This window comes from Chelonia mydas, chromosome 1, assembly GCF_015237465.2.
Source record: "Chelonia mydas isolate rCheMyd1 chromosome 1, rCheMyd1.pri.v2, whole genome shotgun sequence".
Taxonomy (NCBI): domain Eukaryota; kingdom Metazoa; phylum Chordata; order Testudines; family Cheloniidae; genus Chelonia; species Chelonia mydas.
In genome coordinates, this window is record NC_057849.1 from 89611487 (window position 1) to 89628347 (window position 16861).

Sequence of the window (16861 nt, forward strand, 5' to 3'; positions counted from 1 at the left end):
CCCCATGCAGAGCCCATGAGCTTAACCTATAGCAGCATGCTTTTAGTTCTGGAAGTACCCATTTCTATCACTGGTGTGTTGGCCAAGAAATGGGATGTCACAAAGTATGTGCAAGCTGCTACCAAGTTATAATTTTCCACTCATTTACATGGTTAGCAGTGTTTCATACACAACTATATATGACTACACAATGTGCAAGTCAGCTGAAAGTCAGGCCCAATGCTTTCTGTTAAATAGAGTGAGAGAATATGAATCAGGAATCCTAGGTTCTTTTCCCAGCTCTGATTTTGACTAAATGTAACTCTCAGCAGCTCATTTAACCTTTTCTGTGCCTCAGAATACTCATCTGTAAAGTGGGGCCTAATAATATTCACCTATTTAACAATACCTTTCTGAAACTTACACAATGTTTGTAAAATGCTTTGCCAAATTGTACTAGCTATTTAATATTACTTAGTGCAGAGTATTGTTTTTATGTTTCTTAGACCCTACTTTCATTTTGGAACAATCAGCTCCATGCCCTAGAGGCATTAATTCACCTGTTGTTTAAATAAGTCACATACGGTAATGAATTTACTTTAAATGAGAGTTTCAGTGAAGGGTGATGATAATATTCAAATAAAGCAGCAGGGCAGTTTCAGAAGACTCCCACAGTCAGGGAATTAAAAACAGAAGGCAGAAAAGCTCTGTGTGAGCCTTAATCTTTTGTATCTCTTTCTTCAAAACTGCTTAATTATGACCTTCAATCCTATTTCTACTAAAACAAATAAATCGGCATTCTGAGTCAAGAAATCAAATGAAAAACGGGAGTTTGGGAAGGTTTTCTTGTTCATATTCATTTATTACCAAATTCCAAAATTTTCCATACATGTTTTTAATGATTTAATTGAATCAGACACTGAAGTAAAGTGGCAACATGATCTTGTGGATAAAGGTCACTGTTTATTAAAGGCATTATTTACAAAAAACACTTTACAAAACACGAATAAGATACTATGTGCTATCTATCTCCCATTTTCTCCACTTCCTAAACAGAGATCATCACTTCACTATGTTGGGTCGCCCGCAAAGTTATATAAGTATGATAGAATTATAATTATGTAGTAGTAGAAATAAAGATAGACAAAAGAGTATATAGGTATTGTAAAAAGGTATGAACGTCAGTTCCATGCTGTTGAATTTAACTCTGTAACAAATGCAAGGTCAAAGTACTAATTATTTCAGGCCAGTACAGGACAAAGAGTCTGTGCTAGAAAGTGATAAGAACTTTGAGGAAACAATGCTGTTCTTTAAAACAACACCCTGATGCTCTTCCCCCATTGTCATGCCTATGTAAATCTTGGTACCCAAAGAGAGAAAAATAGATAGTGGGATAACACTAGTTAAATGAATCAAGAGTCATAGATTGTGTTGTTAAGTAAAAGAATGAATGATGAGTGCACGGAATTGAGAGCCTGAAGCAGGGAAATAATTGGTTAGTAAATGGTGCCAGCCTAATCCTAAGTATTTCAACCTTGATATCGATGGGCCGAAGAATATGCAAAGTGGAGATAACCAGATGACCCCTGGAGGGCGTCCAATCCGGAATCCACCCAAAAAGCATCAAGGAAGAACAAAAAGATAACACCTAGCCATCATGGAGCCGTCATGGATATACCACCTGCTGATTGAGCTGATTGATGGTCATCTCAATTGTAAATTCAGCATGATGAAGCAACTTCCATAGACTTGTATTGAACCAGAGACCTATAAAAATTGGGTCCAGGGACTGTGTTCTTTGAGTCTGGTTCTACGACCACCCTTCAGGAGCATCGGATGCGCATCTGACAACGACTCGGCTCCACTCTCGTGTCCAGGCCACCTGGCCAGTAACTTGGCATGAGCAACATCTAGACTGGTAAATATAACAAGCTTTATGTAGAACCTGTGTGTGAATGTCTGTGTGTGTGAATGGATCTATATAGAAATTGCATATAGGAATATTTTGATGTATTTACAATAAACGTGGCAATTTGCCTTGTCCCTCTTACAAGATCCTGTTGGTATCATTTTTATTAGTGTAACAACTGAACCTTACAAGAACATTAACCAAAGACGTGGCATAAATCTATGCCAGAGATGAGTTCCCCCTGCAGCAACTCAAGTAGCCCTTCCTTCTGACAGCCTTCCTGTTCTAAAGGAAAGGTCTGTCCATAAATCTTACTGGCCACATGACTGGTAACAACCCAGCATTAGGGATATACTGTCTCAGTGAGTGGAAACATGCCCACTGCTGGACCTCTTTAGTAGGTGTAGCATTATCCCAGCTGTGGGCCTAGCCAGCTCTGCTGACTAATGAATAAAGCAGCAGGACTATGGCCCAACCAACTCTGGTCCCATTAGGGTGCTCTGTAACCCAGGCAGTGCCTGGGCTGTTCCCTCTGTTTTAATAGGGATATGTGGATATTTGTCCCTTTCTAGTAGCTAGTTCTCATAGTAACGTTACTAATCTGCTGCTGCAGCTAGTTAAGGGAGTCAGGTCTTTAGCTCAAGCATTAGAGGCTTATGCTTTTAGCATTGCAGGTCCTGGGTTCAGACCTCAGTGCCAGCCCCAATGGAGTGTTGCATGTTCAAATTTAATAGCTATTTGACATTGTTGAATAACAGGCTCAAAAGGATTTAATCAACGATTATCAACCAGAGATTAATTCAACACTGTACAGAATACAGAAAGAATAGATACATTACCACCTTTATTATAATCAAAAGAGCTGGCCTCTGTGTCTCCTCTCTGTAACTGATGAGATGACAGCAATTTTCACTCCCCAACCTAGGTATCAAGCCCTTTGTCTTTTATAGGGTGTGAGACAAAGAAACCCCTTTTCTGGAGGGAAAATATTTTCCCATGATCAATTTCACCATATGCTATGTTTTAACATTTTTGTTTACCTCAGTATTTATGGATTTACTTTATGATATCTCTATGTTATATGATTGATAAGTAAAAAGGAATTTATAATCCAATCATTATTATTAATAGTTGTCAAAACTGACAGTTCTTAATGAGCTAAACACATCTTTTGATGAGTCATCCATTGCAGAAAATATCTGCCATAACAAGTATCCCTTATCAATCACCCAGTGTTGTTTATAATAGACATCAGTAGACATTTTTAGTAGTTTGGCTGGTGGGGGGTGATCTTTTCCCTGAACATCTTAATTTCCACAGACCTGCAGGTGCCAACCATGATGGATAATAGTCTAATTCTCAAACATATGAAATTCCTGAATATAGATCACTCCCAGGTTATGGACCAACACTCTGGCCTTACTATTCCAACACATTCTACAAATACATTAGAAGCAAGAGGAAGACCAAGGACAGGATAGGCCTGTTACTTAATGGGCAGGGGGGAGAGAATAATAAAAGAAAATGTAGAAATGGCAGAGGTGTTTAATGACTTCTTTGTTTTGGTTTTCACCAAGAGGTTGGTGGTGATTGGACATCTACCATAGTGAATGTCAGTGAAAATTAGATAGGATCAGAGGCTAAAATAGGAAAAGAACAAGTTAAAATGTAGTTAGACAAGTTAGAGGTCTTCAAATCACCAGGGCCTGATAAAATACATCCTAGAATACTCAAGGAGCTGACTGAGGAGATATCTGAGCCATTAGCGATTGTCTTTGAAAAGTCATGGAAGATGGGAGCGATTCCAGATGACTGGCCAGTCTATAAAAAGGGAAATAAGGACAACCTGGGGAATTACAGACCAGTCAGCTTAACTTCTGTACACAGAAAGATAATGGAGCAAATAATTAAGCAATCAATATGCAAACATCTAGAAGATAATAAGGTGATAAGTAACTGTCAGCATGGATTTGTCAAGAACAAATCATGTCAAATCAACCTGATAGCTTTCTTCTACAGGGTAACAAGCTTTTTGGATAGGGGGGAAACAGTACATGTGGTTTATCTTGACTTTAGTGAAGCTTCTGATACTGTCCCACATGACCTTCTCATAAACAAACTAGGGAAACGCAACCTAGATGGAGCTACCATAAGGTGGGTGCAAAACTGGTTGGAAAACCGTTCTCAGAGAGGTTATCAGTAGTTCACAGTCATGCTGGAAAGGCACAATGAGTGGGTCTGCAGGGATCACTTCTGGGTCCAGTTCTGTTCGATAGCTTCATAAATTATTTAGCTAATGGCATAGAGTGTACACTTATAAAGTTTGAGGACGATACAAAGCTGGGAGGGGTTGCAAATGCTTTGGAGGATGGGATTAAAATTCAAAATGATCTGGACACACTGAAATGGTCTGAAGTAAATAGGGTGGAATTCAATAAGGACAAATGCAACGTATTCCATTTAGGAAGGAACAATCAGTTGCACACGTACAAAATGGGAAATGATTGCCTAGGAAGGAGTACTGCATAAAGGGATCTGGAGGTCATAGTGGACCACAAGCTAAACATCAGTCATCAGTGTAACACCATCGGAAAAAAAAGCAAACATCATTCTGGAACGTATTAGCAGGAGTATTGTAAGTAAGACATGAGAAGTAATTCTTCCACTCTACTCTGCATTGATTAGGCCTCGACTGGAGTATTGTGTCTAGTTCTGAATGCCACATTTCAGGAAACATGTGGACAAATTGGAGAAAGTCCAGAGAAGAGCAACAAAAATTATTAAAGGTCTAGAAAACATGACCTATGAGGGAAGATTGAAAAAAAATTGGGTTTGTCAAACTCTTTAAACTTGCCTACAGTCAAGTTGCCTGTCCAGTACAAAGGCTGGTCAAGAATGTGGACTTTTGCAATCTATGATGATTATCCCATTCCCATGCTGCTGGGGGAAGACTTGTCCAACCATGTGAAGCTAGCTAAGAGGGTGAGAATGGTTACCTGCAGCCAGACAAAGCAAGCTGTCACGCCTAGCTCTGTTCCTGAGCGGTCCAACAGTGGCCCATCTGTGATACCAGAGACCCTGACAGAAGTGGTGGAACCCCATGCCAATGTCTGCAACAGCAGTAGTGGATCCAGTCACAGAGACCCAGCCAGAGCCAGTCCCAGAACTTGAACCGGTGGAGCAACCAGCACCAAAATCACTGCCAGCACTGAATCCAGCACTTGAAACCCCAACACCATAGGGCACCGCTGAGCCCACACTGGCAACAGCAGCTAAGCCTGCGCAAGAAGCTCAACCGGAACCTGAAACCCAACATAGTGCACCAGCGGAGAGCGGTTCACAGTCAACGGAAACAACCCCATCCCCAACATCGCTTCCAGAGGGACCAAGCCCGAGTCCACAATCCAATGAGAAACTGATGTCTCCAGTATCAAGGGAACAGTTCCAGGCTGAACAGGAAGCAGATGAAAGCCTCCAGAGAGCTTGTACGGCAGCACAGAGCAACCCACTGCCTCTCAGCTCTTCTAATCGATCCAGGTTTGTTGTAGAAAGAGGACTTTTATACAAGGAAACTCTTTCTGGTGGACAACAGGAAGACTGGCATCCTCAGAGACAGTTGGTAGTTCCACCACCGGGTAAATCTCTTGAGCTTAGCCCACGATCATCCTAGTGGCCATGCTGGGGTGAACAGGACCAAAGACCGTTTGGGGGGGTCATTCCACTGGGGGGAATGGGCAAGGATGTTTCTACCTATGTCCGGTCTTGTGAAGTATGCCAAAGAGTGGGAAAACCCCAAGACCATGTCAAAGCCCCTCTCCAGCCACTCCCCATCATTGAGGTTCCATTTCAGTAAGTAGCTTTGGATATTCTGGGTCTTTTTCCGAAAAAGACACCCAGAGGAAAGCAGTACATACTGACTTTCATGGATTTTGCCACCCGATGGCCGGAAGCAGTAGCTCTAAGCAACACCAGGACTAAAACTGTGTGCCAGGCATTAACAGATATTTTTGCCAAGGTAGTTTGGCCCTCCAACATCCTCACAGATTCGGGAACTAATTTCCTGGCAGGAACCATGGAAAGCCTTTGGGAAGCTCATGGGGTGAATCACTTGGTTGCAACCCTTTACCACCATCAAACAAATGGTCTGGTGGAGAAGTTTAATGGAACTTTGGGGGACATGATATGTAAATTCGTAAATGAGCACTCCAATGATTGGGACCTAGTGTTGCAGCAGTTGCTCTTTGCCTACAGAGCTGCACCTCTTCCCAGTTTAGGGTTTTCACCATTTGAACTTGTGTATGGCCGCGAGGTTAAGCGGCCATTACAGTTGGTGAAGCAGCAATGGGAGGGGTTTACGCCTTCTCCAGGAACTAACATTCTGGACTTTGTAACCAACCTACAAAAACACCCTCCGAACCTCTTTAGGCCTTGCTAGAGAAAACCTAAAGGATACTCAAAAAGAGCAAAAAGCCTGGTAAACAGAGTGACTCACCTTGGACACCAGGTGGGTCAAGGAACTATCAACCTCCTACAGGTCAAAGTGACTGCTATCCAAAAGTGGCCTGTCCCAAAGACAAACAAACATGTCCAATCCTTCTTATGTTTGGCCGGATATTACAGGTGATTTGTACCACACTACAGCCAAATTGCCACCCCTCTGACAGACCTAACTACAAAGAAGCAGCCAAAGAAGAAGACACAGTATTCTTGTCAGCAAGTTAAAGAAGTATGGGCTGGATGGATGCACTACAAGGTGGGTAGAAAGTTGCCTAGATTGTTGGGCTCAACGGGTAGTGATCAATGGCTCCATGTCTAGTTGGCAGCTGGTATCAAGTGGAGTGCCCCAAGGGTCAGTCCTGGGGCCGGGTTTGTTCAATATCTTCATTAATGATCTGGAGGATGGTGTGGATTGCACCCTCAGCAAGTTTGCGGATGACACTAAACTGGGAGGAGTGGTAGATACGCTGGAGGGTAGGGATAGGGTACAGAGGGACCTAGACAAATTAGAGGATGGAGTCAAAAGAAATCTGATGAGGTTCAACAAGGACAAGTGCAGAGTCCTGCACACAGGATGGAAGAATCCCATGCACTGCTACAGACTAGGGACCGAGGGGCTAGGCAGCAGTTCTGCAGAAAAAGACCTGGGGTTACAATGGACAAGAAGCTGGATATGAGTCAACAGTGTGCCCTTGTTGCCAAGAACGCTAACGGCATTTTGGGCTATATAAGTAGGAGCATTGCCAGCAGATGGAAGGACGTGATCATTCCCCTCTATTCGGCATTGGTGAGGCCTCATCTGGAGTACTATGTCCAGTTTTGGGCCCCACACTACAAGAAGGATGTGGAAAAATTGGAGAGAGTCCAGCGAAGGGCAACAAAAATGATTAGGGGTCTGGAATACATGACTTATGAGGAGAGGCTGAGGGAACTGGGATTATTTAGTCTACAGAAGAGAAGAATGAGGGGGGATTTGATAGCTGCTTTTAACTACCTGAAAGGTGGATCCAAAGAGGATGGATCTAGACTATTCTCAGTGATAGCAGATGACAGGACAAGGAGTAATGGTCTCAAGTTGCAGTGGGGGAGATTTAGGTTGGATATTAGGATAAAACTTTTTCACTAAGAGGGTGGTGAAACACTGGAATGCGTTACCTAGGGAGGTGGTGGAATCCCCTTCCTTAGAAGTTTTTAAGGTCAGGCTTAACAAAGCCCTGGCTGGGATGATTTAGTTGGGGATTTGTCCTGCTTTGAGCAGAGGGTTGGACTAGACCTCCAGAGGTCCCTTCCAACTCTGATATTCTATGATTCTATGATTCTATGAAATGCAGTTCAGTGGACTGAAGAGTGTCAGAAGGTCCTTAACCAGCTTAAAGCGACACTCATGTCTGACCCTGTGCTAAGGGCCCCAGACTTCGTCAAACCTTTCCTAGTAACCACAGATGCATCCAAGCATGGTGTGGGAGCAGTTTTAATGCAGGAAGGATCGGATCAAGAATTCCATCCTGTCGTGTTTCTCAGCAAAAAACTGTCTGAGAGGGAAAGCCACTGGTCAATCAGTGAAAAGGAATGTTATGCCATTGTATACACTCTGGAGAAGCTACACCCATACATTTGGGGATGGCATTTCCACCTACAAACTGACCATGCTGCGCTGAAATGGCTTCATACCGTCAAGGACAATAACAAAAAACTTCTTCGATGGAGTTTAGCTCTCCAAGATTTTGATTTTGAAATACAAAAATTTCAGGAGCTTCTAACAAAGTGGCTGATGCAGTTGCCCATGAAAGATTCCCAGAATCAACTGGTTAAAATCTTCCTTGAAATGTGGAAAATAGTGTTATTTTTTATGTTATCAGTAGTATATCTAGAGGTGTATGTGTCTTATTAATTCTGTTTTCTCCTAGAACTCCAGGAAGAAATCACAGCCAGTGTGGAACAGGTTGTCCAGCACTGTTGTCCAGCACTGTCTATGATTTTGGCGGGGGGGGGGGGGGAAGTGGGCGGTCATAAACATACAACTAAGGGTATCATAAAATCCCTTCTTACCTGTAAAGGGTTAAGAAGCTCAGGTAAACTGATTGGCACCTAACCAAAAGGCCCAATAAGGGGAGAAGATACTTTCAAATCTGTAGGGGAAGGTTTTTGCTTTGTTCTCTTTGTTGGTTCTCTCCGGGTCAGGGAGGAATCAGGACAGGAAAAATACATCTCCCAAAGCTCTACTTGAACTAAGCATCGAGATTACAAAAATTGTAAGTAAAGCAAGGAAATGCATTAGTTTATCTTTTGTTTTAGCTTGTGAATTTTCCCTGTGCTCGAGGGAGGTTTATCCCTGTTTTTTGTAACTTTTAAGTTTTGCCTACAGGGAAATCCTCTGTGTTTTGAATCTGATTGTCCTGTAAAATTACCTTCCATCCTGATTTTACAAAGGTGCTTCTTTTACTTTTTTCCCCCCCTTTATAATAAAGTTCTGTTTTTTAAGAATCTGACTGGGTTTTTAGTGTCCTGCAAACCCAAGGGTCTGGTTTGTGTTAACATTATTTATTTTTTCAAGCCTCCCCAGGAAAGGGGTTGTAGGCTTGGAGGGATATTTTTTGGGAATAGGAACTCCAAATGGTCCTTTCCCTAATGTTTTGTGTAAATCACTTGGTGGTGGCAGCATACCACAGTCCAAGGACAAATAGAGATTTGGGGAAGTTTTAACCTAACCTGGTAGAAATAAGCGTAGGGGATCTTTCATGCGGGTCCCCACATCTGTACCCTAGAGTTCTGAGTGGGGAGGGAACCCTGACAGAAGCCCCAGGGAAGAAGCACATGGAATAAAAGATCAAAGTCCTTTTCTCCAGGACCTATGGTCTGCTATCCCAAATAATGCCCAAAACATGATCTTTGTGCCTGGTCAAACTAACCTTCCAGACCTGGAGAGAGTTCACCACCTGTAGCAGACTATTCATCTTCACATATCATCCTCCTCCCCCAACCCACTCCCGTTTAAATAGGTCAAGAGTGGGGAAGAGGGAATCTTCTTAATTACATCTAGGCTGTTCTGTTTGTGAGTTCCAAGCTGACCCTTAGGGTGTCAGGTGTCTACACTGCAGTTAAAAACCTGTGTCTGGCCCATGCCAGCTACTTGGGCTTGTGGGACTTGGGCTGTGGAGCTGTTTAACTGCAATATAGACTTCTGGGTTCAGGCTCGAGCCCACGCTCTAGGTCTTTGTCAGGTGGAAGGGTCCCAACTTTGCCAGGTGGGAGCAGGTGGGAGCAGGTTGGAGGGTCCCACCCAGCACCCAGAAGTCTATACTACAATTAAACAGCTCTGCAGCCTGAGTTCCATGAGCCCAAATCAGATGGCAAGAGCGAACTGTGGGTGTTTAATTGCAATGTAAAGATACCCTTAGAGGGATAATAGACTCCACCATAGATAGGTAACACAGAAAGGAAAGAAAAGTAATGGTAAGGCCCAAGGTATTTCAGAAATATTTCAGGTGTCAGACATTTAGAAAGAAAGATGAATTCAGTACCGTTACTAGCACTCTTGAGCTCATTTAACTTTTTTGGTTTGGATTTTGCACCCTATCACATTTTGACACACAGCACTCAGCGATAGATAACTATGTTTATAGTGACAGCTAAAAGAGTCCTGTTGAGGAGGTGAAAATCTGAGATTCTGCCCACATGCAATGAGTTGTGAAGTGATGTATCCCCAAAGGTATGAATATAAAAAAATAAATGGCATTCCATAACAATCTGACAATTCCATAACAGTGGCATAAAGTCTGCATTTTTAAACTGCTTAATTGCTAAGTTTTTCCTCTCCCTTTGGCCATGTTTTTGGAGGTAACATACCAGTACCTGTATTTTGCTGAAGTTGCTTTGAAGAATTTTTTTCTGATGTACTTCTTTTATACAAAAAATATCTTAGCTTTTGTTTGTTAAAGTAACAAGTCAACATTGCCCTATATTTTTAGGAACTGGGATGTAGGCAATTAGTGGTTCAAGAAGGCATCAGCTCTAGTGGGCAGAGCAAGCATGCAGGTCAGGGAACAGAAGTGGGGGGTCAGGGTCACAGTCAACTTCCAAATACCAGAGTCAGGGGGTCAAGCCAGAGTCAGGACAAGGATTAGATGATTGGACCCAGGGTCAGATGCCAAGGGTTGAGCCAAAGTCAGAGCTAGGATTGGTAACCAATGGTCAGGAGCAAGGTGAAAGAGCAGGAACCAAATAGAGGCTAGGATCAAGCACAGAGCAACAGCAAGGTAGGAGCTAGGAGCAGGTATCAGGAACAGGGATGGACCAGAAATGCAGGAGGCAAGGAAAAGCCGAGTCCAGTGTGACCTGAATACAAAGTTTACTCAGATAGCCACCTTGACACACTTCCTGACTAAGTAGCAGTGTGAGCCAGTCAGGTGGTTGTGGGCCTTGGGTGCTCTAATGGAACTTTCTGTGGGGCCTGACCTCCCACATTTAGTGAGATGCTGCTTTGCCTAACTCTCTTGGTGACAGAAAGGAGAGTCAGGGATCCACAGCCCTGGGTTCTAGACCTGCACCCTTGGATCCACAAATAAACAGGTGTATTCAATTGCTTTTCCCCATAATATATTCTTGTCTTGCTGTATTGTTTATATGAACCTGAACCTGAACAAATTTTAAGAAGTCACACAAGTCCCCTTGTAAAACTTAATGCTGACCCAAGAAACTTTCAATTACGCAATTTGACCACATCCTGGAAAAGGGAGGAAGCATAAGTGTGATTGCAACAGCTGACAGTGGCAAAGTTCATTCAGGAGCCCTGCTAGAAGAGAGACTTGGACATGGAAGGAGGTGGATGCCATCAGAATCACACAGATGAGCCGGGACTTGACTGTGGATCTTTAGGCTCTGTTCCTTTAGGAGGACATGTCCCAGACACCTTTTATGGAGATAGCAACCCTCCCTTTTAAGGAGAATCACTCAGAATAGCCACAGTGTCAAAGCCAAAGGTATGTTTGGCTCCTATTTTTCTTGGCACTAGGATGGAACACTTAGACCTTCTCTAGGTTTGCAGCTGGGTGTAGGGTACATTTAGCCACAGTGATAGGCAGGCTGCATCCACACTCGCTGCGGTGTGTGGCTACACACAAAAGTAAAAGGCTCTGTCAGTGAGGAAGCAGCAAAAAAAGGTCCAGCAGCTCCCTGCTGCCTGCTTCTAGAGTCTTTCACTTCAACAATAAAACACTCTGGTAGGGGGAAGCTGTCAGAACCTTTCCCCACTGCAATGAAAGGCTCCACTAGCAAGGAGCTGCCAGAGCCTTTCCCTGCTGCCTCCCCCAGGCCAGAGTCTTTCCCCACTGCCAGAGTCTTTCACTGTGGTGGGAAAAGGTTCCAGTGGTGGGAAGGCAGCAGGATACTACACTGCTAAAAATAGTAGTATACACATGGGAAGCACTGTTTGGGCAAATAGAGGGACACGTAGGGTATATACCTAGGTTTCAGGCATGTAAGGCACTCTACTCTATTTTCCCAAGCAACGCTTCACTGTCTACAGTGCTATTTATACCTGTGCTAGCCGGGCATGTCTGTACTTTACACACTGCTGCATGTGTAGAGCTAGATGTAGTTTCTGTGTGTACATGATACATTTACAAACATTAAATTATCAATACACTAACTTTTTGCTGTGAAGCTCTGGTGTCCCTACACACATTAAAATACCTGATAGTTCACAAAAGCATGGGAACAAAAAGCTAAGCCATCTAACAGAATAGATCCTCTAGTTCTTCATCCGCATACATAGATTATCATTGCCGTAACTACTGTGCATCACAAACTAATCCTGGCAACCTTCAATGTATCCCCCCTTCAATACCTATCTGTCATCAGTGAATACCAACATTGCCAAGGAAATAATTCAGTCAGAACCCAGTTTCAAAGTCTTCCTCTTAAAATATATGAAAAGAAACCAAACAAAAATCAAAGGGAATAAAACCTAACATTGTGTAAAATTTCACACCAGTTGGCTCCTTACTAAGCGAAAATGTGGAGTTTATGCTCCATTTTAAGCCTACTTTACAATGTAATCCTAACTATGGAGTTGCAGCCAAGTCTCCATATTAGAGAGATGCTTGTCCTGTTTTCATGTATTTTATATAGCTTTAGATTTAAAAAAAAAAAACATAATCAAACCACTCCCCTATGACTATTTGGCTATAACTTTCCTCCTCTGTCCATTCACAGCCTCATAACAGTGGATGTGAAAGCATTCTATTCTGCAGTTCATCATATAAAACAGCCTTCCTGTATCTGTGCTCAACCCTTTATCTCATTTCAAGTACTTTTTTCCTCCCATGCCCACATCTCTTAAGGTCTCTGTTCCTCTGTTATTTAAACTTTGTGAAGTATTTTTGGATAGAGTTTCCCTGAAAGACACTATAAAGCTGTCCTGTCTTTTAAATTATTGTTTTTCAATTGTTCATGTCCTTTGTGGTTAAGTTCTGTTAACTGAATTGCAAGTTTAGAGATTTTGGTAAAAATGTGAGAGATGATTCACAAGACTGGCTGTGCCAGGCTTGTGTAATCTGGTCATACTAGTCTGGTACACAAAAGTCCAACGTATAATAGCTGTAAAACAGGAGGTAATTTTGTTCTGCACAGATTCAGTGCTTCAAAGTTCAAGGTTTGAGTAAAGTTTCTGTGTCTTGGAATGACCCCAAAGTGAATTGCTTCATGACCGATTATGTAACTGACTATTATTGAGGAGGTATAAAATAAATAAATAAATACAGGTTCTATGTTTGCAAGAGTGTCCTCTGGCTTAATACCAAACTGTCTCCCTTCACACCTGCATCAAACTCTCTATTAATTTGATAAGATATATAAATGCAGTATAGATGACAAAGTGCTTATAAAAAGGATTATGCAAGTTTATCAATTGGAAATTGATGACAATATTAACAAATGAAAACTGGATACACTTTACTTCAGGAAGATTAAAAGGGGAGAGGAAATTGCATCTGAATAATAGAATACAGTAGAACCTCAGAGTTACAAACACCTCAAGACTGGATGTTGCTTGTAACTCTGAAATGTTTGTAACTCCGGAATGTTTTGTAATTCTGAACAAAATATTTTTTTCAAAAATTTACAACTGAACATTGACTTAATTCAGCTTTGAAACTTTCGTATTCAGAAGAAAAATGCTGCTTTTAACCATCTTAATTTAAAAGAAACAAGCACAGAAACCGTTTCCTCATCTGGTCAAATCTTTTTTTTAATCTTTCTCTTTATTTTTTTGTAGTTTACATTTAACACAGTACTGTACTCTATTTGCCTTTTTTTTGTCTCTGCTGCTGCCTGATTGTGTACTTCCGGTTCCAAATGAGGTGTGTAGTTGACTGATCAGTTAGTAACTCTGGTGTTTGTAACTCTGAGGTTCTACTGTATATACTGCCAGTGAGGAAAATAACAAGCACTGAAAAATCGTAATGATCTCAGCTTAAGGGAAACTTCTAAACCTTCAGACACTAAGAACTGTGTGAACATTGGCAACTCACTTGGGCCTGGATACCCAAAGGTACTTAGACACCTACACCCCAGTTTGAGGCATCACTGTAATATACACGCACAAACCCTTTGATGCTTCCTCACCTTATAAGTGCCTAAACTCATACAGCACCTATATTTCCACTATCAAAGTTCCCTAGGCACCCAAGTTTCTACGTCTGGGCATGTGCATTGCTGCCACACTCTAGGCATCCAGATGCCTGTCTTCCACCTAAGCCCCAGTGTGAGCAACAAATCAGGGGAAGATAGCTGTGCCACTCTCTTACGCAGGGAGACCATTCTGGTAGGTCCACACAGAGACTGCCTACCAAATCAGGTCCCATTCAAAATCTGGCCACCAGAGGAAGGAGGCGAAGGAGAAACAACAGCTATAATTGTTTGCTCACTGGTTAGAGCACTCATGTGGGAGACCCAGGTTCAATTTCCCACCTCTGCTGGTGGGGAAACAGGATTTGAACTGGAGTCTCCCGCTTACAGTGATGTGTTAGCCGTTGAACGATGGGCTTCCTCAGTCTCTTCGGTTAAAGCTGTTCCACTGTGTATAAATACTGATGAGCCATTAGCACAGGGAGACTGGCTATTTAGTCACCCATCTCTAAAGAGGAGGGTGCCTAAATCACCAGACTACAGAGTCATTCTCATTCTCCGCTGTAATGACTCTAAGTATATAATCCAAATTTGTGATAGTTTCACATTAACTGCATTTGTATATGCAAATTCATTACATCTATGTGCTAATTAGTGAAACTAGTTGGAAAGTTGTTGGGTTTTTTTCCCACCCAGGTGGAAAAGATGGACTTTTCATGGAAAAACTGAACATTTTTAGCTTTCATTCAAAAACTGGAAACGTGTTTGTTTTTGATGAAAAGTTGAAAAATAAAATTCTGCAGAGGCAGATACTTTTTGTGGGGGGAAAATCATTTAGTTGAAAACTTAATTTTGATGGAGTGTACAAACCCACATACTCATCAGGAAAGCATTAACAAGCTGTTGTGAACTCAGTCAGCCCTGTTCCACTTCACCTGCAGTAGGTGTCCATCTTGAAGGAAGGGGTTAAAAGGATAGAACCCAACTCATTTTAGAGCTGGCTGTGAGGAAGCAGGCTTCTAGTTTGGTGAGAGAAGCTTGATGGAGGCCAGGACCTGACTAAAGAGTACTGCCTTCTAGAGTTTCTCTGAGGGAAGGTAGGCCTAGTTCAGGGCTGTTGTGCTGGATTTTCTATCAGTGACTAGAATTTGTTGTTGAGCTATAGACCATGCCCAGCATGAAGCGTAAAGAATGCTGGATGTAACCCTCTAGTCTTTTGCACCTGAATGAAGACCTAGCAGTAGTCTATCTCGAGTCCAGGGGTGACCTTCCATACTTATATTCTGTTAAACAGTTTCAACAGAAAATTGTTGACCCACTCTTCTAATTAGGCCACTAACTTTAATCAGTGCCTGCTTTTACTCCATCTGTGTGTACATTTTCATAAGTATATTATCTTGTGCCGCCATTCTTGAAAATTTGGCCTTAAGTATCTTAAGTGATAAGATTGTCAACATTTTACCTGTGAACATTATTTTATAGTCTAGTACATCACTGTAGTGAGATAGATATATGTAATTTTAGCCTCACAATGATTCCTGAATTCTCACTGTCTATATCTTCTGGAACTCCATTCTCTTCTTCAGTAAGGGGCTTGCTGATTCCTTCTGTCTAGAAAGGTGGCTTCCTTCATATTACACCCCTTCTTTTCCCACTGGAAATATGTTCATCCAAAAGATGTTTTTTATTGCTTTCTTACTAGAGAGGAGTCCTAGCTGAAACAACCCCCAAAATTATGGGACTCTGGATCAGACTATCACAGCTGGTTGCTGCTATTATGGGCTAACCAAAATCCTGTCTCTAAATAGCCTAACGTTTCAAAGAAGTTCTGATCTGGAGTTAAATATTGTAGCTCCTCTGCATAGGGAGAAAGTCACGCTCACTTTTAAACTAAGATTCAAACTAGGAAATATAATTAGCTTTCGGGACCTATTGCAAATTAAACCAGGATATGAATTTTAAAACGAAGTAGTAATTCTGTGTAGAGCTCTGTGAATAAGTGACTTTTGGTTCACTAGAAATTCTAAAAAAAAGTTTTGGCTTTGTTTTGGGTCATTTTTTGGCTTTTTTGGTATGTTTTTAAAGCAAAGAAAATGAAGGGCTTCATTCACAAAACCAGAAGATGTGGTGGTGATCACCCCTTATAACATCTACTCTAGAAGTTAAGACTCTCACCTGGGATGTGGGGGACCCAGGTTTCAATCCCTTCTCTGGAGGATGGACTGAAACCCAGCTTTCTCCCCTCCCATGTGAATACGCCATTGGATATTTTGTGATGGGAAAGTCTCCTGTTGAAACTATTCTACTCTGTACAAAGTATTTGAATAGTCATGTTGCCAGAGCAAGGATAATAACCTGGATCTCTTAATCCCAGGGGAGTGCCCTAACCAGTGGGCTACAGAGTAATTTCTCATTGTCTCCGGCCCAATGGCTATTCTGTAGTAGTCATTCTGAGCTATTTCCCACATATTCAAGTCTTCCGTGCCCCAAAAGTGCATATCCAAGACCACTATTTCCAAAAACAGAATTAGACCAGCCACATAATACCAAACGCCCTTCTGCCCAACACAAGAATTCTTTCAAAGGCCCAGCTTTGAAAAGAAATGAGTTCACTTATTCCTGTATGAAGTGTTGTTACCTCTCCCTCACCGCTCAACCCGCTCAGACTGTATTTTTATCCCTTAAGATCAAATATGGTGTTCTCAGGATAAGAGAGGGTAATATAATTTTCCATTGGGAGTGATTCACCATCATGTTAAGCTGCCTTTTTCAGCTGTGTCTAGATGAGCATTTGGTAGTGGTATGTATCAGTGTACACAGATGTAAATATCATCTATTAAAATACTTATT